The sequence below is a fragment of the Aethalodelphis obliquidens genome, unplaced genomic scaffold, assembly GCF_003676395.1.
Source record: "Aethalodelphis obliquidens isolate GAN/ISIS:26980383/991018 unplaced genomic scaffold, ASM367639v1 scaffold63, whole genome shotgun sequence".
Classification (NCBI taxonomy): Eukaryota; Metazoa; Chordata; class Mammalia; order Artiodactyla; family Delphinidae; genus Aethalodelphis; species Aethalodelphis obliquidens.
The window spans coordinates 2,129,216-2,154,349 of NW_020838007.1; the positions used below are offsets into that span (position 1 = coordinate 2,129,216).

At 48.9% G+C, this 25,134-nt stretch overlaps 1 long non-coding RNA gene across 1 annotated transcript; it reads right to left on the reverse strand.

The window, feature by feature from the left end:
• Positions 1–12,716: 12,716 nt before the first annotated feature.
• LOC113610509 (uncharacterized) lies at positions 12,717–24,660 on the reverse strand. Its single transcript, XR_003429112.1, has 3 exons — positions 24,484–24,660; positions 21,384–21,391; positions 12,717–12,727 (listed from the first exon to the last, which is right to left on the reverse strand). It is a non-coding gene; the product is annotated as an uncharacterized LOC113610509 (long non-coding RNA).
• Between the last annotated feature and the right edge of the window lie 474 nt (positions 24,661–25,134).

The following is a 25,134-nucleotide window of genomic DNA, read 5'->3' on the forward strand; positions in this document are numbered from 1 at the left end:
CTTGACTGGGGCAGGGGTGGGGGGGGCTCTCCCAGGCTTTGTCCCAGTCCCCATGAGGACCCATGAGGGGCGTAGATATTTCATTCCCATTTGGCAGGTGAGAAAACAGGCACAGAGAAGCTAAATCAAGGGTGTGTTTCTGAATCCCGACCAGAAGGGTCCGAGTGGAGATGCTGCTGCATTTGGCGATGGGTGTGGTCTGGGGTTCAGAGTCCCTGCGGCAGGTGTGCTCGGAGGAGGCAGGAGGGGCGGAGGGCTGGCTGCCCCGTGCCTGGGATGGTACCCGAGTGTCCGAGCCTTTGTCACCCGGCGTCATTACGGGACGGGGGTGGGGGGGCGTCTGTGTGCGCACGTGCGAGAGGCCCAGCATGTGTGCCGAGCGTGGCTTTCCTTCCTGGGGACAGCGGCTGGCTTGTGCCATTTCTGGGTTAATTTTCTAGGGCAAGGGTCCACTGCGGGTCTACACGGACATGAACCAGTTCTCGTGTATTTGGGGGCAGCTGCTCTCCGAGTGACAACGCCAGGCCTGGGCGCGGGGCCAGGCTGCACGTGCATGGCCGCTGACCCTTGGCCCTGCAGCCTCTCGTTTGTCCACACTGCTTCCTCTGCAGCTGATGTCACTGTGGCTTCATACTTTGCCCAGGCCGGTCCCTGGGGAGGGGTGGGGAGGGACACCGCAGTCCGGACACCAACCACCTGACCCCCAGCTCCGGAGCTCAGAGTGGCTGCTGCATCATTACATGAAAAAACTGAAAGGAGATTTCACGACCCCTGCAAATTACATGAAACTCCGACATCAGGGTCTGTAACAAAGCCATGCTGGGACACAGTCACACACGGCTGTCCTCTCGCCACACCTGTGGTCTACAGAGCTGGAAACGCTTCCTGTCTGGCCCTTCCCAATCCAGGCAGAGAGGCCTCCTGCCCGCGGTGACAGAGATTCGGGCCAGTGGTAGCGTCTCACATGGTCAGCTCTCTGGGCCATGGAGGACACTTCCTCAGAAAGTGGACTCATAGGGAGGGGCCAGAGCAGAGGGGACTTCTGCCCCCCACAGCCTTTGGGTGAAAAGTGAGGATGAGGATGGGGTGGGTTTGCACAGACCCTCTGCCCCCTCACTGTATGTCTTTAAAAAATTGTGGTACATTACTCAACATAAAATTTATCGCCTTAATCATTTTTTCCCTCTGACAGATGTTTACTGAGTGCCTTCCATGTGACATAGAGATTTCACAGTCAACCATAAAATAATTATTAAATGTTTACTCTTAAAGTCAGGGGTAAAGTCTGGGGTCTGCTAGTCTACAACTTTGAAAACCGGGAAACTCATTTTTTTCAAGCTCAGAATGTCTGAAATTTTACATGTAATAAAACATCATGATGCAAATTTATTAATTTACAGGGAGCCCAGGTCAGTTGTAGAATTATCTCCTCAGTAGACAAGAAAGTCAGATTATTATCAGAAGTTGCAATGGTTGCTTAATGCATCAAAACTGTACAGGATCCAGCCAGAAATTCAAAGCCGCAGCTCCTCTGGCCCTCTGCCTGGACACTAGTCCATTAAAATATCCTTTCTTCAAAAATGTTCCACACATTTGAGCACCATGGTTCCCAGGGGCCGCTGCTGGCAGCAGAGCTGGCTGTACTGCTCAGAGACATCTGTTTGCCATCACTCTGCTTTTCGTTATTTAGTTTTCGGCTTTTGTTCATGTGTTTGTTTCAATTTTTTTATTGTGGTAAAATACACATAACGTTAAAGTTACTGTTTTAGCTATTTTTAAGTGCACAGCTCAGTGGCATCAAGTACATTTACATTGTTGTGCAGCCATCACCACCATCATCTCCAGAACTTTTTCATTTTCCCAAACTGACACTCTGTCCCCGTCAAACACTGACTCCCCCTCCCCCTCCCCCAGCCCCTGGCCCCCACCATCTACTTTCTGTCTCTATGAATAGGATGACTCCAGGGACCTCATATAAGTGGAATCACACAATATTTGTCTTTTGGGTCTGGTTTATTTCACTGAGCGTTGTGTCCTCAAGGATCATCTGTGTTGTAGCCGGTGCCAGGATCTCCTTCCTCTTTCAGGCTGAGTAATATTCCACTGTGTGTTTATTTTGCTTGTTATGTTGGTACATTTTGCTTCATTATTCATCCATAGATGGACCCTTGGGTTGCTTCCACCTCTTAGCTATTGTGAATAATGCTGCTATGAACATGGGTTCATAGGACCCTGCTTTCAGTTATTTGGGGTTATACTCAGAAGTGGAACTGTTGGCTCATATGATAATTCTATTTTTAATTTTTGAGGAACTGCCATACTGTTTTCCATAGCAGCTGCACCATTTTTCATTCCCACCAGCAGCGCACAGGGTTCCAACTTCTCCACATCCCAGCCAGCACTTGTTATTTTCTGTTGTTTTTTTTTAATAGTAGCCATCTTAATAGGCTTGTGGTGGTTTTAGTTTTGTTTTTAAATAAGGCATCATTTGCATCCAGTGAAATCACTAGAGGAGTTCTGACAGGTAACCACTGTCCAGAGAGAACATTTCCAGCTCCGGAAAGTTCCGCTTTCCGGAAAGTGACCTTTTCCGTCAGTCCCTCCCACCGGCCACACTTCGGCGTCACTAGGGGAGAGGAGGCCCCTCCTTGATCTCCAAGTGGCTGGTCCCACTTGGCAGGACCGAGTCGGCCTCCTTGTGCCCGACGGGGCCAGGCCCTCTCCCCACCTGGAACGAGGTGTCATCAGGAGTGTGGAGAGATGCTGTTTGCAGCAGAGTTTCTCTGTTTGCTTTTGGAGGACAAGGTACAGGATGCCCCGTCCTTGCTGGATGACAGGGGAGTGATGTCAGCCCAGGTGCTTCCGGGGCAGGGTGGGGGAAGGTTCCCAAAGTGAGGGCCGCAGCCTTGAGCCAAAAACACTTTCCCTGAATGTGCTCAACATGGAAAACAGTGCAGTCGGCTTAATGGGCAGTAGGTTCCTGAAAAGCTGTGTCCAGCCCGGTGCCCGGGTGGCTGGGTCTCCTCACCTTCTCCAAGGATTTACTGAGCGACAGTGCACGAGTCTCTCTTTCAGAGCCTCGCTTTTTCATTTATCTGTAATTATTTCTGCCAGGCACTTGGGAGACAGAACCCAATGGGCCAGGTGGCGAGAGCGCGTTGGGTGGGGGATGACACATCATGTCAATATTGACGGAAGGCGGGGGGCACATCCAGATGGGAGAGGGCCCCTCTGAGGAAGTCACACCTAAAGGATGGGCAGGATTTATCTGTGACACACGCCGATGGCAGCTGAGTCTCAGGGGCTCAGGATGCACCACATCCAAGGCGATGCGTGTGCAAGGGCTGGGTAGGTGGCCACTCTGCACCATGGGACAGCACGGAGACAGCATGGGGTGGTGCGTCAGCCCTGTGCTGGCTGCTCCCAGGGTCAGGGTGCAGGGGGAGCTCCTGGGGGCCAGAACTGTCCTTCTAAGCCTCAGCTGCTTCTAGGGCCTTCAATGGCTGGGGCGGGAAGAGACCAAAGTTTCCACTTCAGTTCTCTTCCCTAAAATTAGCTTTTCTAACACTGGCTTTGATGATTTTGCTGGTGTTTTGGCTCCTTTTCTCGGAAGATGTTGGGTCAGGGTCAGGTCTAGCCCCCAGGAGGGCCAGGGTTACGGTCTGTGTGGTGCCAGGTCCTGAGTGGTAGGTCCCTCTCGCTGGCCATCTGCTGCCCCTGTCACCTGGCACTCACAGCATCCATGTCTCATGTCCCCGTGTCTCCACGTGGTGGCTGGCTGCCATGCTACCTCCTCGGAGACCTCAGTGTGCGGCGGGTCAGTGAATTGACATTCGGGGAAGACACGAAAGCAGGGCGGAGGCAGAGGACAAACCAGCTGGGCTGTAAACTCGGGGTCTCTGCCTTTTTTTCTTCTCTTTTTTTTTTTTGTGGTATGCGGGCCTCTCACTGTTGTGGCCTCTCCCGTTGCGGAGAACAGGCTCCGGACGCACAGGCTTAGCGGCCATGGCTCACAGGCCCAGGCGCTCTGTGGCATGTGGGATCTTCCCGGACCAGGGCACGAACCCGTGTCCCCTGCATCAGCAGGCGGACTCTCAACCACTGCGCCACCAGGGAAGCCCCTCTTTTCTTTTCTTTTAATTGTGGGAAATGTACATGGTGCGAGTGTGTCATCTGAACCATGTCTAAGTGTCCAGCTCAGGAGTGCAGGTTGTGTAGCCAGCCTTCGGAGCCTGCTTCATCCTGCATGAACTTGGGCAGCTTTTAAAAGATAAAATCAACAGAGCAATGCTCTCTTCAAAAATGAGCTCCCACCATTGCCCCTCCCCGGCCACCTCCTGCCCCTCACAGGCCCCGCCCGGGGCTGCGTGTCAGCCTGGGGCTCCAGGGACCCACACTCATACTGTGGTTTTCTAATCATTATTTGTATGAAGTAGATCAGAGCAAAAAGAAGAAAAACAGAAGACAAAAAGCTTATCTCAGGAACATAGTGTGTCCCCCATCCAGCTTAAGAAGTAAAATACTACAAACATAGGCAGCATCCCAGAGCCCCCCCAGAGTGATCAGGTGTGACCTGAATTTGGTGTCACTGTCCTGTGTGTGTTTGTGCTGCTGGTTCCTGGGCTCACACCCCTCCGTGGTACGTACCCCTGGGTGTAGACCATGTGTCTGTCTCTACCCGCGCCTGCACCTACGTCTGCACCTGCTTCTCCCTCTGCAGCACCCCCTTCCCCACAGTGAGTTAGCCCCTCGTGTTCAGGGTGGGGCCGCTGGACACTCAGTCCTGGGGCACGTGCTGGGGGCCTGGTCCTCTCAGAGCACAACAGGGTTGAAAACAAGACAACACAGCCCACACCACCAGACTGAGATCTGACTTCATCACACCCTTGGCTCTCCCAGAAATGGGATCTTAAGCCAGCCACTCAGGGATCCCCTGATGAGCACTGGTGAGGTCATCTGGCTGAGAGACCCCCGCCCTCCCCTAAAGCAAAGTGACCCGGAAACAGCCAACCTGCCCCTGACCGAGTATAACTTCCTTGTCTTGCTGCCTTCTGCCTATAAAAGTCTTGCCTTGTGTGCAGCCCCTCAGAGCTCCTGTCTGCTAGGTGGGATGCTGCATGATTCATGAATCATTGAATAAAACCAATTAGATCTTTAAATTGTACTCATTTGAATTTTGTCTGTTGACAACAGGAATGCCAGCCCTGGGCTGGGGTGCCACGTCTGTTCACTCTTTTCCCTACGGACGGGCCGACAGAAGATTCCAGTTGTCTGCCTGTCTAGGGAAGCAACTCAGTCCTCTGGGGCAGGCAACAGGTTCCCGAGGGTACAGGGTACGTCTGCATTAAAACACGACTTGCCCAGCCCAGCCAGGGCTGCTCCAGGTCACCTCCCACCAGGAGGCGTGAGAGCTGCCTTTTCCTGTATTTATTGGCCATTCCGTTTCCAGCCTGTGAATTGCCAGTTCACATTTCCCCTTTTTTCTGTTGGATTGTGGTCTTTTTCTTATTCGTCTGCAAGGGTTCTTTGGCTGGCCTGGGTCCTGTGCTTTGCTGGCTCTGTCCCCTGCAGATATTTTCTCAGGCTGTGGCGCATCTCTTCACTACTTTTTAGTGTCTTTTAATATATAGACCTTTTAAAGTTGAGTGTAGACTTCTTTATCAACTTGCTTTGCGCTTTCAGTGTTTTAGTTAAGTATTTTTTTTCTGCCCAAAGTTATAAAGATAGCCGTCCGGGTTTTCTTCTGCAGGGGGTCAGGTTTTGCATTAGGTGTTTTGGGGTAAGTTGTGAGGTGGAGATTCAGTTCTGTTTTTCCCCACGTGGGTAGCCCACTGTCTCAGGACGTCAACCAAAGTCCCTTCTTCCCCTGCGGACAGCAGTGCCCGGTGGCCCTCCGCCACGTTCTAGGCGTCCTCGGCACTGGCCCTAGACTCCATTCACCATTGGACCACTTGTCCATCCTGTGCTGGGGTGGCTCCCAGTGATTTCAGCTTCTGGGTCCATCGTTACATCCGGTGGGGACCTCCCACCTTGCTCTTTAGAACAGGCTGGGCGCTTCTTGGCAGTCTGCTCTCTCACTGCACATTTTGGGATCAGCCTATGAAGTCCCACGGAAAATCCTATCGAGGTTTTGATGGCAGTTGTTTTGAACTTAGAGAGAAATTTGTGCAGAACAAACATGATTGTAATATTGAGCCTTGCTATTTTTTAATGTTATTAGGCTGTTTATGTTTTCAGTAAAATTTTATTATTTTATTTGTAAAGGCCTTATGTAGTGTTTTTAAGATTTATCCTTAAGTACCTTTAAAATGGGTTGCTATGGTAAAGGATTTTTTTTTTAAACTACATTTTCTTTTTTTCAAGTTAGTTTTACTTTTTAAATTAATTAATTAATTGCAGAATAGTTGATTTACAGTGTTGTGTTAATTACTGCTATACAGCAAAGTGATTCTGTTATACATATATATATATATGTGCATTCTTTTTTAAAATATTATTTTCCTGTATGGTTTGTCACAGGATACTGAATATAGTTCCCTGTGCTGTACAGTAGGACCTTGTTCTTTATCCATTCTCTCTATAAAAGCTCACATCTGCTAACCCCAACCTCCCACTCCATCCTCCCCCAGCTCCCTCCCCCTTGGCAACCTTCAGTCTGTTCTCTATGTCTGTGATTCTATAAAACTACATTTTCTAATAATTTGTGCTGGTCAGTATGAATGCAATTGAATTTTGAACACTGATCTTGGGAAATTTTTCACTCCCTTTGACAATCAACCAGCCATCACCTGCCACACGAGTATACCCCTATCTGTCCCTTTCTAACTCTCACACCCTGTAGCGGACCTTTGACATGGCCTAGGATCATCACTGCCAGGTTGAAAAGTAGGGGGTGATGGCAGGTGTGATACAGCAGACATTTTTAAAGAATAAGAGAGTGCGACCCATGAGTTTTCTTTTTTTTTTTTGCGGTACGCAGGCCTCTCACTGTTGTGGCCTCTCCCGTTGTGGAGCACAGGCTCCGGATGCGCAGGCTCAGCGGCCATGGCTCACAGGCCCAGCCGCTCCACGGCATGTGGGATCCTCCCAGACCGGGGCACGAACCCGTGTCCCCTGCATCGGCAGGCGGACTCTCAACCACTGCATCACCAGGGAAACCCGCGACCCATGACTATATGCTAATACATTTGAACATCTCATTAAAATGGATAATTTCCCAGGAAAATTAATGTTCATAACCTCGTTCTAAGACATACAGGTGGCCAACATGCCCATGAAAAGTTGCTCAACATCACTAATCATCAGGGAAATGCAAATCAAAACCACAATGAGATATCACCTCACACCTGTCAGAATGGCTGTCCTTAAAAAGAACACATATAACAAGTGTTGGTGAGGATGTGGAGAAAAGGGAATCTCTGTGCACCTTTGGTGGAATGTAAACTGCTGCAGCCACTATGGAGAACAGTATGGAGGTTGCTCAAAAATCTAAAAATAGAACTACCATATGGTCCAGCAAGTCCACTTCTGGACATTTATCCAAAGAAAACAAAAACACTAATTCAAAAATATACATGCACCCGCATGTTCGTTGCAGCATTATTTACAATAGCCAAAGTGTAAAAACAATGTAAGTGTCCATCAGTGGATAAATGGGTAAAGAAGATGAAGTATACATATGATATATATATTATTTATTTATTTGTTTGTTTTTTATTTTTGGCTGCATTGGGTCTTTGTTGCTGTGCGCAGGCTTCCTCTAGTTGTGGCGAGCGGGGGCTACTCTTCTTGTTGCAGTGGCTTCTCTTGTTGTGGAGCACAGGCTGTAGGTGCGCAGGCTTCAGTAGTTGTGACTCGCGGGCTGTAGCGCGCAGGCTCAGTAGTTGTGGCACACTGGCTTAGCTGCTCCGCAGCACGTGGTATCTTCTCAGACCAGGGATCAAACCCATGTCCCCTACATTGGCAGGCAGATTCTTAACCACTGCGCCACCAGGGAAGCCCCACATATGATATTCATATATATACATGAATATTATTCAGCCATAAGAAGTGAAATCTTGCTGCTTGTGACAATATGGATGGATCTTAATGGCATTATTTAAAGCGAAATAAGTCAGACATAGAAAGACAAATGCTGTATGATTCCACTTATACGTGGAATCTAAAAAAACAAAACAAGCTCATAGGTACAGAGAACAGATTGGTGGTTGCTCACGGGTGTATGAAACAGGTGAGGGAGAAAAGGTACGAACTGCTAGTTATAAAATAAATAAGTCCTGGGGATGGAGTGTACTGCATGGCAGCTATAGTTAATAACACCGTGCTGCATATTTGAAAGTTGCTAAGAGAGTAGATCTTAAAAGGTCTCCTTGGGGCTTCCCTGGTGGCGCAGTGGTTGAGAGTCCGCCTGCCGATGCAGGGGACACGGGTTCGTGCCCCGGTGTGGGAGGATCCCACATGCTGCGGAGCGGCTGGACCTGTGAGCCATGGCCGCTGAGCCTGCACGTCCGGAGCCTGTGCTCCGCAACGGGAGAGGCCACAACAGTGAGAGGCCCACGTACCGCAAAAAAAAAAAAAAAAAAAGGTCTCCTTACAAGGAAAAAAATTCCATAAGTGCATATGATGACAGATGTTAACTAGACTTGCTGTGATCATTCCACAATACTTACAACCATCCAATCATTATGTTGCACCCCTGAAACTAATATAATGTTGTGTGTCAATTGTACCTCAAAAAAGCCCTCGATCTAAAAGAAATAAGGATAATTGTTATTGCTGCTTTTCTGTATCTTTTACAATTATTTTCATCATATCTATTCCCCCCCTTTTTAATTTTTATTGGGGTATAGTTGATTTACAATGTTGTGTTAGTTTCAGCTGTACAGCAAAGTGAATCAGTTATACATATATCCACTCCTTTTTATTTATTTATTTATTTTTATCCACTCCTTTTTAGATTCTTTTCCCATATAGGTCATTACAGAGTATTGAGTAGAGTTCCCTGTGCTATACAGTACGTCCTTATTAGTTATCTATTTTATTCTATTCCTCTTTTATACGGGAAAATAATATAGAGTGGCAAAAAATAAAAAAAAAATTCACTCAATTTCTTGTTGCTGTCGCCCTCCTTTCTCTTCCCTGCTCTGCTGCTGTTTCTGAGCCAGAGTGGAGAGAACAGCAGGGAGTCGGGAACTGTCCATTCCTTTCCATCTTCTTTTACAACAGCAAAAAGATGCCAGCGTTTTCCTGTGCCCCCTGGTTATGGGCTGAATTGTGTTACCCCACCCCCTGCTGCCAAATTCATGTGTTGAAGTCCTAACCGCCAGTGTCTCAGAATGGGACTGTATTTGGAGATGGGCCTTTAAAGTTAAAACGAGGCCACTGGGGTGGGTCCTAATCCAATATGACTGGTGTTCTTATATGATGGACGCAGACACACAGAGGGACAACCACGTGAGGACACAGCGAGAAGACAGCATCTACACACCCAGGAGAGAGGCCTCAGGAGGAACTATTCCCACCAACACCTCGATCTCAGACATGACTGTTGTTTCAGCCCAAGGCTGCGGCACTTTGACACGGCCGCCCCCTCCCACCCCCTTTCTCCTAGCGTCGCTGCCCAAGTAGGCATTAACCCCAGCAGCACTGCGTCACTGGCAGTGTCCACGCGAAGCTCTCCCAGGCTGGCTAGTAACTTGGGCAAGTGGCTGAGAGCCGAGAGCCCACATCCGGCCATGAACAGTATGATCCTCATTGAGATGCCGCTCGCAGCCCTCTGTTTCCCGAAGCCCTTGGCTGCAGCCCAACTTTATGTTCCAAATAGGAAAAGGCGGGTTGATTTAGAGGCTCGGCAGTCGTTAGGCGTTACCTTGATTTATGTAAAAATAATATTAACCAGTTGGATAACAATGGCTCGCCGTTCACCTGTGGCCTGGGAGCCTCATAAAACAGGCACATTCATCTTCATTGTGGTGACATCAATTTGTACCAGCCGTTCTTCCAAGTAGAGAAATGTGTCATGTTGTTCCAAATGTACCTTTACTTGGTACAGGGTTGTGTTAAGTGGTTCCAAAAAATGAGCGTGTATATTTTCTCTAGGGAAACTCTTGTCTATTATTTCAGCTGAAAATATCTCTCTCACACACAATGACTAATCAGGACTGAAAATCAGTGCTGGCCCTGCTGGCCCACCTGCTGCCCCACGACGTGGGGGGCGGGTGCCCAGGTTCCGTTCTTTGAGCCCAAGGAGCTCCTGCAATGATGCTGGGGAGGAAGCACGGCTGGGGACCGTTCCTGTTTTGCTTCATTGGAATTCAAGAGTATTTTGTCAGCCTTTCCCCCACTTGACTTGAGAGGGTCTGGCCTCCAGGATCACACGCTGGACTGTGCAGAGCTGGCCCTGGAGAAGACGGCTCCAAGGAGTGACCTCATGAGAGGGGAACTAATATTTGCTGTTTCTTCTTTTCTTCTCATTTCTCAAGGGAAGGCTAATCTTGAGAAACACAGAGCCTCTGGAGGCCAATAATACGGAGCCCAGGAGAATCGAGATTGTTTCATTGTTGCCGCCACGAAATAGAGTTTGTTTTCCTAGCGTTTCTTTTCCCTTCAGGAAAGCGCTGGGTTGAGAGCCCTGTTGGATTATTCTTGCGCCCCTGGTCCTGGCTTTCCCCTCATTGTTCCACTTGCCTTTTTATCACCGAGATCTCTGTCAAGTTAAATGCTGTTCTCCTCTCCTGTGCTTGTTCCCAGTGCTGGGCTGCTTGCCTGCGGTTCCCCGGGCTCTGTGGGTGACAGTGTGCAGCCCTGTTACCACCCTCTCGTGTGAGAAGCCGCGAAACCCACCCGGGGCGTCGGCAGGACGCTCAGCTATACTGATCCCTAGGCATCCCCCAGCCTAGCGGCCAGGCCGGCATCCACCTCGAGTGAAAGCCCCTCTGCGCACTCGGTGCCAGTGCCGGTGCCAGTGGTGGGGTTGGTGGCGGGTTTGGGAGGGCCTGGCCTGCGGCGCGCAGGCTGTGCCAGGTCTGATCACAGGGCAGCGTTTACCATATGGACCTGCAGCCCGAGGTCCTGATGACCGTACAGCAGGTGGGGCACTGCCCTTGAAGGCTAAGCCAGGGTGAGGGTCCAAGAGCATCGCACTTGGAGCTGAAACGTTTGGGCACCTCGCAGGTGGGGTGCTGTTCAGATGGTGGGAAGGAAAAGGGGCGAAGAGCTGGACCAGGTGGGGGGCATGCCGAGGGCCTCAGGGTCCTTTCTGATGGAGCACCTCCTGATGAGGGGGACTTTTTGACATTGTCATTTTTTATTATGGTAGAATATACATAACATAAAATTAAGTGTTTTAGCCATTTTAAAGTGCACGGTTCAGTGGCATTAAGTACATTCACATCGTTGTGCGACCATCCCCACCATCCACCTCCAGAACTTTCTCATTCTCCCAAACTGACACTCTGTCCCCATTGAACACTGACTCCCTGTCTCCCTCCCCAGCGCCGGCCCCCACTGTCCCACTTGTGTCTCTGGGAACCTGACTCCTCCAGGGACCTCTCACACACATGGAATCACGCAGGGCTCCTCCTCTTGTGGTGTGCTCATGGCACTTAGCGCACTGTCCTCAGGGTCAATCCAAGTGGCATGTGTCAGGATGTCCTTCCTTTCCAAGGCTGGATAATATTCCTTTGTGTGGATCCCACTGTGTTTCTCTGTTCCTCTGTCTGTGGACACCCGGGTTGCCTCCACATTTTGGCTGGTGTGAATGATGCTGCCGTGAGCATGGGTGCAAAGAGGGGTGTTTTAGAAATCTGAAAGCCTCTTGCCTTTGTGAAAGTTAGCATTTTATTTATTTATGTTTTTACCCTTGGAGTAGGCTTGGCTGAAATCCGGAGTCATTATAGCCAAGAGTTTCCCTTTAGTTTCCCTCAGGCTCCCGGCACGTGTGGTGGCCCCGTGTGCTCACGGGGACTGGCACCCCGCCTGCAGCCAGTGGACCCACCAGTTCTCGAGGCGGAGGCCAATCTGATGGGGGTGCGTGGGGGCCCTGAATCCCAGACTTTGCAACAGTTTGTGAAACCAGCCAGATGCTGTGATGGGAGCCTGCTCCCCTGAGAGCACAGGTAGACAGCGGCCTCTTGGAGAAAACTGGGCTTACATACAGCTTCCCCAGACCCCCAGGTCACCACCCGCAGTGGCCACCTTGATTGCACTGCACAGCACGAAGTTAAGGGTCACTGAACGAGAGGCGGCACTGGGAGTCCTGGGTCAGGGGGAGGCGTGGCTGCAGGCTGGGGCAGGAGGGTCAAGAGAAGGGGCAGAGGTCCCTTCCTGACTGACTGCCGGGGCTACTAGTGATGACACCACTGCTTGGAATCACTCTTCCCTGAGTCTTTCTGGAATCTGTGCTGTGTCAGTACCTGTGATCCACCTCCAGGACAGGGGGACCATCCCACAGGGCATGTGCATGGCAGGAGCCTCTCCCCTTGCTGAGGACAGGAGGTGCCCGGGTCCGCTCCAGAGATGCTGGGTCAGCAGGTGCCTTCAGTGAGGTCACAGGGCATGGAGAGGGAGAGGGACAGGGACACTCAGAAGGTCGCCTCTGAATTGAAAAAAATACATGCACCCCAATGTTCATAGTGGCACTATTAACAATAGCCAGGACATGGAAACAACCTAAATGTCCATCGACAGATGAATGGATAAAGATGTGGTACATATATAAAATGGAATGCTAGCCATAAAAAAATAATGAAATAATGCCATTCACAGCAACATGGATGCAACTAGAGATGATCATACTAAGTGAAGTAAGTCAGAAAAAGACAAATACCATATGGTATCACCTATATGTGGAATCTGAAATACGACACAAATGAACTTATCTATGGAACAGAAACAGACTCACAGACATAGAGAACAGGCTTGTGGTTGCCAAGGGGCGGGGAGAGAAGGATTGGGAGTTTGGGATTAGCAGATGCAAACTACTATATATAGGATGGATAAACAACAAGGTCCTACTGTATAGCACAGGGAACTGTGTTCAATATCCTGTGATAAAGCATAATGGAAAAGAATATTTTAAAAAAATAATGTATATATGTGTATAACTGAGTCACTTTGCTGTACATCAGAGATTGACACCACATTGTAAATCAACTATACTTCAATTGAAAAAAAAAAAAAAAATGAAGGTGGCCTGGGCCCTTCACGGAGCGCGGAGGGTCCTGGCCTCCGTTCACGAGCGCACACCGCCCTCTAGTGGTGATATGCGCGCGGGATGCGCGGAGTTTCTCCTTGGAAGTTGGTGATTCCTGGGGTCACAGCGTGATCGTTACCGCACACCGTTTCTGTTACACGCGTGAGTTTGTGCGTGTTGTGTGTCGGGTGCTGTGGGCGGACGAGATGAAGGTCACGTTGTTATGGGCTGTGTTGTGTCCTCCGAAAATTCATCTGTCCTGACTCCCAGGACCTCAGCATGTGACTGCACTGGAGTTGAATGAGGTCCTCAGGGTGGGCCCTGTTCCGATATGGCAGGTTCTTTATAAGACGCGGAGATTAGGGCCCAGACACACACAGGGACGACCACGTGAGGGCTCAGTGAGAAGGCGTAGGCGCCTTCTCACAAGGGGTCTGGGATCTTCAGCATGCCTCACCTCAGACCCGTGTCCTAGGGGGGGCTGGGCTGCTCCACGTCCCACTTGGCACTGGGCCTTTGGAGCAGCAGATCGTCAGACCCTCTCAGGTCAGGTGCTGCTCTGTGCCCCTGAGTGTGTCCGAGGACACCGCCCCACCCCCGCTCTGGGTGCTGGTTGGGGGCACCTCAGAAGGGCCTTCCCCCATTCCCTGGCCCACCTCCCCAAACACACCTGAGGCTCGCCCAACCCTGCCAGCCGGGCCGGCCGGGAGCCAGACCCCAGCTGCTGAGGGCCCGCTCCCCACCCGTGTAGCTCTCGGGCTGGAGTGCGGCCGGGGAGCCCACAGGCCCACAAGCAAAGCTGATCATCAGCTCAGAGGGTGAAACCAAATCTCATCGTGCAGGCCTGAGGGATTTGTGTTCATGATATATAAAGAACTTCTACAGCTCCGCAATAAGAAGACAAATAACCCATTTCGAACACAGGCAAAGGACTTGAATAGACATTTCTCCAAAGAAGATATAAAAATGGTCAATAAACACGTGAAAAGATGCTCAACGTCATTAGCTGTCAGGAAAATGCAAATCAAAGCCACCATGAGATATTTCACACCCACTAGGACGGTTTTAATCAAAAAGATACACAATAATAAGTATTGGCAAGAATGTTGAGAAATTGGAACCCTCACACATTGCTAGTGAGAATGTAAAGCAGCACGGCTGCTCTGGAAAACAATCTGACAGTTACTCAAAAAGTTAAATGCAGAATTACCTTAAAACCCAGCATTCCACTCTTAGGCATACACCCAAGAGAACTGAAAACATGTGTCCACACAAACACTTGTACGCAAATGTTCATAACACTATTCCCAAAAGCCAAAAACATGGAAACCACCTAAACGTCCATCAACAGAAATATGGATAAACAAAGTGTTGTATAGGCACACAATGAAATATTATTCAGTCATAAAAAGGAACGAAGTCCTGATTCATGTGGCAACATGGATAAAGCTTGAGAACGTGATGCTGAACTGGAAGAAGCCAGACACAAAAGGCCACACATTGTGTTTCCGTTTACATCAAAAAGTCCAGAGTAGGCAAAGCTACAGAGACAGGAAGTGGATTAGCAGTTGCCAGGGGCTGGGGGAGGAGAGAATGGGGAGTGACAGCTGGTTACAGAGCTTTTTGAGAGGTGATGAAAAAATTCTGGAATTAGATAGTTTATGGTGTTGCATAACTTTTTTTTTTTTTTTTTTTACTTTTGGCTGCATTGCGTCTTCGTTGCTTCATGCGGGCTTTCTCTAGTTGCGGCGAGCAGGGGCTACTTTTCCTTGTGGTGTGCGGGCTTCTTATTGCGGTGGCTCCTCTTGTTGCAGAGCATGGGCTCTAGACACGCAGGCTTCAGTAGTTGTAGCTTACGGGCTCTAGAGTGCGGGCTCAGTAATTGTGGCGCATGGGCTTAGTTGCTCCACGGCATGTGGGATCTTCCCAGACCAGGGATCGAACCCGTGTCCCCTGCATTGGCAGGCGGATTCTTATCCACTGTGCCACCAGGGAAGTCCCATGGTGTTGCACAACTTTTAAAATATGCTAACAACCATAAATTGTACACTTAGGAATCTTATGTTTGAATCTTATGATGTATGAATTACATGCCATTTAAAAAAAATGAAAATCCAAACCAAAGAGAGAGAGATCTGGCTGACTGGAGGAATCGTGAGGGAACCCTGTTCTACAGGGAGCCCCATTTGAAATGTGTCTTGCAGAGCGTGAGGGTTCTAAGGAGTAGATATGGACCATTTTCCTTATAGATAAGATATTGGTAAAATAAAAATCACTTTGGGGGCTTCCCTGGTGGCGCAGTGGTTGAGAGTCCGCCTGCCGATGCAGGGGACACGGGTTCGTGCCCTGGTCTGGGAGGATCCCACATGCCGCGGAGTGGCTGGGCCCGTGAGCCATGGCCGCTGGGCCTGCACATCTGGAGCCTGTGCCTCCGCAACGGGAGAGACCACAATGGTGAGAGGCCCACGTACCGCAAAATAAAATAAAATAAAATAAAATCACTTTGGTTGAAATAATTTGTGTTTCTTTTTAAACTCCTCTTCCAAAGTAAAATAAATGTCTTTTTGGTTATGGGTAGGTTTGCTGGAGTGTAGTTGTGCCTGGTGGGGCAAAGTTCTCCCCACACCTTCCCTTCTTCCGGGACAGAAGGAGACACACGGGGGTGGTGTCTGACTCTGTGGCCCTCACTCTGCTCAGGGGTTAGGAGATGGGGCCTGGTCTCAGAGCGAGATGGAGTCCAGATTTCAAAATACTTATACGTCAAGGCAGAGGGGCGTCCTGGGAACCCTTGGGGAGAAGCCGGTGTGAGCTGATGTTGGATGATTGAAAGGAATTGTGTTTCACTGTTTTTTACATTGTCAGATATGAGGAGAGTATTGTGATCATATTGTAAAATTTTCACCTTTTAATGTGTCCCAGAATATTTAAGGGTAAAATGTGTCTGGGCCATGCTGGAAAATACTTTAGCAAAGGGAAAAAAAGAGATGAAGCAGATATGACAAAATGTTAATAATTTAACAATTAGCTGATGAGTATATGGGGTTCCATTTAATATTATCTCATTCATAGATATAGATAAATAGATGATGTTAGATACATATATCTGCAGATAATATTTTCTCACATATAGATAAATATCTCTATTTATATGAAGACTTTCCATTAAAAAAGTGGCTGAGTGGAAGTGCACATTCGAAGGTGTTTTCCCACTTAACTCACTTACTTCTAAATTATTTTGTTCTCTTTGAACAAAAATGCCAGATATTACAATCTTGTCCTTCTAGAAATGAAATAGAATAATAAGATTTAGAAACCCTTTAGATTATCAAGATGAATACAAACATAAAATCACACCCCAAATGCCCCAGCTGTTCGTCCAGTGGCCGGGAGTGACAGCCTGAGCTGGTGACCAGTTGTGAAGCAGGGTTTCACTGTTGGATCATCTACGGGGTCGCATCTTGGGAACACCAGACTGCTCTCAGAAGGGGACTGGCGGAATCCCGGAGATTGCTGTGCCAGCATTTATAGTCAGGTTGGCAGGATGCGTGTGGCTATGGGGCTGGGATCTGTTAGCACCAGCCAGGAGTGGGACGGCCTATTGCCTAAACGTGCAGAGCGGCTTGTAGGGAGGACCTGCTTGGTGTTTGGTCAGTCAGCAGCCTCCCCCACGTGAGGACAGGTCGGGCAGGTTGCTGGGTGGCCCTGGAACACACCCCTCCAGGGAGATGCTCATTTATCTGATGAACAGGTGAAGGGTCAGGGAATCACTAGGGATTTTCATTTTATTCTTTATGTTTTCCTTTAGGTTTTCAAATTTTCTACAAAGACATTTTATACTAAAAAAATAATAAGTGATGAAACTAACACAACATTGTGAATCAACTACACACCAATATAAAATTTTAAATTTTTAAGAAGAAACTAACACAACATTGTGAATCAACTATACTTCAATATAAAATTTAAAAAATATTTTTTTAAATAATAAGTGTTGCTTTAAAAAGCAAATGTGTGTGGAGCAACAGGAACTCTCATTCGTGGCTGGTGGGAATGGACAATATCCCAGCCACATAGGAGGACAGTCTGGCAGGGCCTGACACAACTGGACACACTCTTACCCTACGATCCACAGTCCTGCTTCTTGGTATTTATTTACTCAAAGGAATTGAAAACTATGTCCACACAAACACCTGCACAGGGGTGTGTACAGCAGCTTTATACATAATTGCCAAAACTTGGAAGCACCCAAGACATCCTTCAGGAGGTGAATGGATAGATAAACCATGTACATTCAGACAATGGAATATTATTCAGCACTAAAAAGAAATGAGCTATCAAACCATAAAAAGACATAGCAGAACCTTAAATGCAAATTGCCAAGTGAAAGGAGCCAACCTGAAGAGGCTGCAGACTGTATGATTCCAAGTGCACGACATTCTGGAAGAGGCAAAACTATGGAGACAGTAAAAAGATCAGTGGTTGCCAGGGGCTGGGGGAGGGAGGGATGAACAGGCAGAGCACAGGAAGGTTTTAGGGCAGGGAAACTACTCTGTATGACACTATGATGGTGGATACACATCATCAAACATTTGTTCAAACCTGTAGCATGTACTAGCATGACCCCTGATGCAGACATGGACTCTGGGTGATGAAGGCATGTCAGCGTAGGTGCGTCAATTGTCTCAATGTCCTGCTCTACGGTAAATGTCACTAGTGGGGGAAGCTGTGTGTTGAGGGGTCGGGGACGTGGGAAATCTCTGTGCTTCCTGCTCCATTGTGCTGTGACCCTCAACTGCTCTAAAAATAAAGTCTATTAAAACATTTTAAAAAATAAAAGTAAATGTGAGCCCAGAGAGGCTGGGTCACAGCGCAGGCTCGGCTGCCGTGGTTCCAGGCACAGAGCAGGCGCGGGCGGGCAGGCTGCTCCTTGACCCCGCTCAGCCGGCAGCCCTGCAGCCTCACCCAGGCTCTCGGGCACAGTCACCTCCAGTCACTGGCAGGCGCACCCTTCACTGCAAACCACCAGGAGATCCGACCTGAAGGTGGGGGTGGGCTGGCACGAGGACAGCCCAGGAGGAAGTTTCTCCTTCCAGAGACCCTGCCCCTTTCCTGCAGGACGTGTTCCTTCGAGCTGTTGTCCCCGGGCTTGCTGCGGGGGAGCAGGAGATGAGGAGCTCCGAGCACACAGACCGGCCGGGTCGGGAGCAGAGGCCGTGGGCAGTGGAGGGAGGGCACCACGGGCGCTCGGAGGATGGCGGCCTGATTCAGGTCCAGGCACCACCTGGGGCCTCACAGCCACCTGGACAGCCTCGGGATCTCCTGTCTGTAGGGTCAGGCCAGAGGCTGTAGGTGACAGTCACACTCAGTCCACCGTGTCCTTCTCACCTGGGACACTCCCTTTCCTTTGCCCGGGATTCTGCAGCCAGCGGGCCCCCTACTCCAGGGGAGCGCCAAGGGAGACCAGCGATTTGCTTTCTTCCCTGGGTATGGGGTCAAGGGACCCGGCCCTGCCCAGGGTGTTCCTGGTGCCCCGTGAGGACTCTGCCGGCATAAAAGAGCCTGTTTGGACTGGAGTTGAGGGGGCAGAGGGCATGGGGCCGCCCAGAAGCCCCTGGAGGCAGCCAAGTTGTGGGGAGCCGGGCTCGCTTTGTGGGTGCAGGGGCGGCGCGTGGCCTGCAGGGCACCTGCAGGCTCCTCCCCTTGGTAGACCCCCCTCAGGCACGCAGTGTGTTTGACTCGGTGTGTTTTTCTTGGCTTGAATGAACAGGATTGGTTGCACTCTGTAATTTTTGGAATTGAAGGTATTTTTAACAAATGCAGCCAGTATCGTGGGAACATCCTGAAGTTGCTGGCGTGTCTGGAGTCTACAGTCAGCCCCGTCCTGCCCCCTGCCTCCTTCCCTGCAGCTCCAAGTCGCTCAGTGGATGTCTGTTCTTGTTTGTTTAGGTTTCAAACTGAGGCGTGGACAGAACCACAGAGACTGGCCCCCCTATAGTCACTTCTTTCTCCTGCTCCTGACCTGTGAAAGTAAAGTGGACAGTAGAAGGGGCCAGGCCGTCTGGCATGTTCCAGGTGGGCAGGTAGAGGCCTCCTGGCCCCTTGTGAGTTAACTGCAGGTTCTAGTTGGGAACAAGCAAAACAAAAGTGAGGTACGTCAGGAGTCATCAAGTTAGGAAGGTGGGGAATTCCCTGGTGGCCTAGTGGTTAGGATTCTGGGCTTTCACTGCCATGCCCCAGGTTCAACCCCTGGTTGGGGAACTGAGATCCCACTAAGGAAGTTGTATTAGTTATTTACTGCTGTGTAACAACACGCTACAAACTCAGTGGCTTAAACAGCACAGTGTCTGCGGGTCAGGTTGGGTGCAGCTTCACTGGGGCCTCTGCTCAGCGTCTCTCACAAAGCTGCCATCAAGGTGTCAGTCGGGGCTGTGGTCTCATCAGAAGGCCCCACTGAAAAGGAAAGATTCTGTATGGACTCTGCTCCCAATGCTTCGCCTGTTATGTGTGTTCCAAACATTTTCTCCCGGCCTGCCAGTTCTCTCGTAACTTTCATTTTGGTGTCTTTTGTCTTAGAGAAGTCTAAGTATTTATGAAGTCAAACTGCTTGGTATTTTCGTTATGGCTCCTCAGAGCTGCATTTTGTGTATGCTGCTCCACGTTTCCTCTGTTTCCTCAGTTTTTTCTTCTGCCTCTCACCAGCGTCAGTGTCCCTCAGACAGAGATCACCAGGGGCCATCTCTGGTCAGCAAGGCAGGAGGAGCCTGCACACCTCGGGGTCTGAAGGGCGTCTCTGGGGGTGGGGGAGGGACTTCCAGGGTTTGGGGCTAGAGTTAGTTATGGGACGTCTTGGTGGCAGGGGGTATAGAGCTTGCTGGAAGAGTGAGTGACCATCTCTAGAACACACAGCTCATGTGGTGCCACCGTCAGGCAGTCTGTCCAGGCCCATCTGTCCATTCCAGCTGCCGTAACGGAATACCACAGGCCACCCAGACTACAGCAGACAAAAATTTGTGTCTGGTGGGGACCGCCTTCTGGTCCATGGCTGGTGCCTCCTCGCTGTGTCCTCACACAGGATGAGGGAGCTCTTGGGTCCCCTTTATGAGAGCACTAATCCGGCATGCGGGCCCCACCCTGCTGATCCGGTCACCTTGAAGACCCCTCAACACCATCACCTTGGGGGTAGGATTTCCACCCATGAATCTGGGGGACTCGGACGTTGAGACCATCACAACAGCTTATTTTAGAGCATCTGGCGTTACACAGGGCGCCCACTGTGCTTGGTCGGGCAGGTTCGTGTTTGCTAGTCGGGGACCTTATGTTTCTGTTTCGATTCTCAGTTCCCCACAGCCTGTAGGCAGCAGGGCCTCAGCAGTTCCTCTCCCGGCCGTTCTCCCGGTCACCTCTGGAAGGAGGACATTCTATCCTGGGACCACAGCTTATCCAGACCTGCACCACTGGTCATGCATGTGTCAAGTCAAAATGGCTCCAAAACGATTGTGACGCCTGTGACGTTGGGCCATTTGCTGGGACAGCGGCTGTGTCACCTCCTTCTAGAACCCAAGCTCACATTCCCAGCGACGGCTCCACAGTAAACCCTGAGACCAGGGATTGCTTCACACGTGGAGCACGTCACAATGAACGACCATCATGACTGTTTGATGTGGCTCTTTCTCAGGTGGCCAGGCCTCCTTTCCTTTGACCCAGACACAGTTGGCTCAGCTTTGCTGGATTTTGAAGAATTTGCTCTACACCTGGTGACTGTTGGTCAGGGTCTTGGGCTAAACAGCAGGTGTCCACTGGCTGTGCAGGACCTGGGCCGTTGTGGGACCCCCAAGGAGATAAAAGCAGTCACGGGTGGAGCCCACAGCAGTGGGCAGGAGCAGGCTCATGCGTGCCCTGCTCTGGCCCACCCGCTCCTGGGACCCACACCTGGTCATGGTGCCATCGGCCCCGCCTGGAACGGCTGTCACGGTTCCCAGAAACGTCCTTCTGACACCTCTTCCACAAGGTCCAATTCCTGACCTTCACAAGGAGCAGGAGCCCTGAGGTGAACGTAGGTCACAAGCAGAAGGCCTGTCGACGAGACCAACTGACCCAGATTCGTTTATTGTAATAACGCACTTTATCAGAACAGAGAACCCAGTTGAAGCATCACACAACTAGTTACTCACTTGGGCTCTCTTTGGGGAACAAGACAATCTCTAGGTCTTTGATTTATCCCTTTAACTGAGTTATAAATATTAGCAATTGGCAGCATATTTAAACCCAGACACGATAGTTTTGTAGATAGTTATGTCTGTCTTTGGACAGGAATGTGAGTATTTTCTTAACCTGAAAGGCGCACTTACCTGGACCAGCGGTGGGGGGGCGGTCATCTGAGCCACCTTGGGCCATGCTTGGACCCGCTGCCTTCTGGCTACGGCACCATCCCAGAGGCTGCTGGGGGGTGAAGGGGAGGAGTCCCCGGAGGAGGTGGGCTTCCTCAGCCTGCATCACACTCCGTGGGCTGGAGGCAGGGTGCTGAGGGGGTCCTTCTTTGACTCCAGAAGGTGTCACAGGACACCCAGGTGTCTGGCGCCAGTCGAAGTCCTGAGCCCAGCCAGCCTCTGAGGGTCGGGCGGCCCCTCCCTGGGCCCCAACTGGACTGAATGTCCAGCAAGACCCTCTCAGGTGTAACTCCCTCTCAGGTGTTCTGAGAGAGTTCTGGGTGATCTGGAGTCCTGCCAACTGGACAGCTTGTGTCTAAGACAGGCTGGAGTCCCCTGTGAGTCAATGAAGCCTGGAGGAGGGTTTCTGGGAAGTACATACCTCCAGCCCCAGGAACTGCTCTAGAGGTCACTCGGCCCTTAGGCCCTGGGGGTGTAGGGCAGGGGGCAGTGCAGCCAGAAGGAACCTCTGGTTCCAGCCCAGGTCTGAGCCCCTTGGGTGGACCATGCCCCAGGCCTGGCGGACACTCAGCTCAGATCTAGAAGTAGTTTTCTATTGTCCAGTGTCTAACACACCGAGGCCTCTCAGGCATGTGCCAATGGCACAGGCCACAGCACAACCCCCAAGCCCACCAAGAAGCTGTAACAGGCACCCAGCCCCTCCCTGTGGGGAGAGGCGTCAGAGGAGGCCAGGTGGGAGCCAGGACTTGTGCCACCCAGCAATCAGGGGCCACCCCCATGGGGAGTCAGGGCCCTGCCCAGAGTAGAGGAAAGGATCCGCTGTGGGTGTCGGTGGAGCCTGAGTGAGGAACCTGGACATCACAAGGTTCCAGAGCAGTGTCAGAAGACAAAACTGGACAAAGAGCAGGACACTTTTGGAGGGGATGGATATGTTTATTACCTTGATTGTTCATCAAACTGTACACTTTAAATGTGTGCAGTTTCTTGTATATCAGTTATACCTCAGGAAAGCTGTTTTAAAATAAAACAACTAAAGCAGAAAATTTTTAAGATCCAGAGTCTCATAGCATGATAATTCCCAGGCTTCAATAGAATATCATTCATCACACTAAGAACCACAAAGTTAGTTCTTGGTACAACGAGACTGTTGAATGAAACTGAATGAAAAGACAGAGATTGGCAGATGGATTTAAAAACATGCCTCAACTCTATGCTATCTACAAGAAATTCATGTCAATCTATTTTATACAAATATTAATCAAAGGAAAGCATACGGGGCTACATCAGGTGAAGTAGACTTCAAGGCAGAGAAAATTACCAGGAAAAGAGACTAACAATATGTAATAATAAAGGGTCAGTCCACCAAGAATACATAGCAATCCTAAATGTGTATGCATCAGACAACAAAGCTACAAATATGTAAAAGAAAAACTGATACAACTAAAAGGAAAAATAGACAAATCCACAATTGCAGTTAGAGACTTCAACACTCTTCTGTCAACAATTGATAGAAGAACTAGACCCAAAATCAGCAAGGAAATAAAAGAAACAGCAACACCATCAACCAACAGGAGCTGACTGACATTTAGTGAACATTTTATCCCAACAATAGCAGAATACACGTTCTTTCCAAGTGCCCTTGGAACATACACCAAGATAGACCACATCCTGGGCCATAAGACAAACCTCAACAATTTCCTAAAGTTTGAAGTCATGCAGAGTAGATTCTCCAACCACAGTGGATACAAACTAGATATCAATAAGAGAGAGAATAGGAAAACCTCCAAACACTTGGAAACCAAGTAACACACTTATACATAATCTATGGGGGAAAAAAAAAAGAATCTCAAGGGAAATTTTAAAAAGTACATTGAACTGAGTGAAAATAAAATACCGCAGGTCAAAACTTGTAAACAGATAAAACAGTGCTGAAAGAAATTTATAGCACTAAATATATGTGTTAGAAAAGAGGGAAGGTCTTAAATCCATAATCTAAGCTCAAACCCCAGTATGCTAGGAAAAGAAAAACAAAGTAAACCCAACACAAGCAGAAGGATGAAACGAATAAAAATAAGAGCTGAAATCAATGAAATTGAAAACAAAAATAATAGAGAAAATCAATGAAGAAAGAGTTGATCCTTTGAAAAGATCAATAAAATTGACAAAACTCTAGCAGCACTGACAAGGATAACACAAATTGCCAATATCAGGAATGAAACGGGACATTTCTAGGATGCTGCAGACATCAGAAGGATAATAAGGGAATATTACAAACAACTGTATGCACATAAATTTGACTACTTAGGTAAAATGAACCAATCACTTAAAAAAAAAACAAACCACAAACTACCACAACTTGCCCAATATGAAACAGATCATTTGAATAACTCTATTAAGGAAATTTATTTCATAATTTAAAAACTCCCCCAAAAGAAATCTCTAGGCCCATATAGTTTCAATGAGGAATTCTAAAAAATTGTTAAAGAAGAATTAACACCATTTCTATACAATCTCTTTAGAAAATAGAAGAGAAGGAAACACTGCCCAGTTTGTTTTATACTGTTTGAATTACTCGGCTCTCAAAACCAGAAAAAGACAATACAAAACAAATAAAATCACAGAACACTATCCCTCATAAATATAGGCACACTAATCCTTAACAAAATATTAGCAAATAAAATTCATCGATGCATAAAGATAATTATAAACACCATAAGCAAGGCTGATTTATTCCTGGGATGCCAGGCTGGTTCAGTGTTTACTGAGCAATCACAGTAGTCCACCCTATTGATGGGCTAAAGAATAAGAATCACATGATCATAGCAATTGATGCAGAGAAAGCATTCAGCAAAATACCACACTCATTAATGATAAAAGTTCTAAAAACAGAAATAAAGGAGAAACCTCCTCAACTTGATAAGGAGCATCTACACAATACCTACAGCTAGCATTATGCTTAATGGTGAAAGACTAAGTGCTCTTCCTCCAAGGTCAAGAATAAGACAAGGGGGTCTGCTCTCACCACTCATTCAACACAGTGCTGGAAGTAACAGCCAGAGCAATGAGGCAAGAAAAGGAAATAAAAGGCATCCAGATAGGAAAGGAAGATATAAAACTGCTCCTGCTTGCAGATGACCTGACTGTGGATAGAAAATACCAAGGAATCTAAAAACAAACAAACAAACAAATAAAAATCCTCCTAAAACTAATACTTGAGTTTGGCAAGGTCACAGGACATAATATAAACTTTCCAAAAGTTAATTGTATTTCTGTACATTAACAATAAATACATACCATTTGAAGTTCTTCACAGGGACTTCCCTGGTGGTGCAGTGGTTAAGAATCCACCTGCCAATGCAGGGGACACGGGTTTGAGCCCTGGTCTGGGAAGATGCCACATACCGTAGAGCAACTAAGCCTGTGTGCCACAAGTACTGAGCGTGCACTCTAGAGCCCACAAGTCACAACTACTGAGCCCATGCACCACAACTGCTGAAGCCCACGAACCTAGAGCCCGTGCTCTGCAACAAGAGAAGCCACCACAATGAGAAGCCC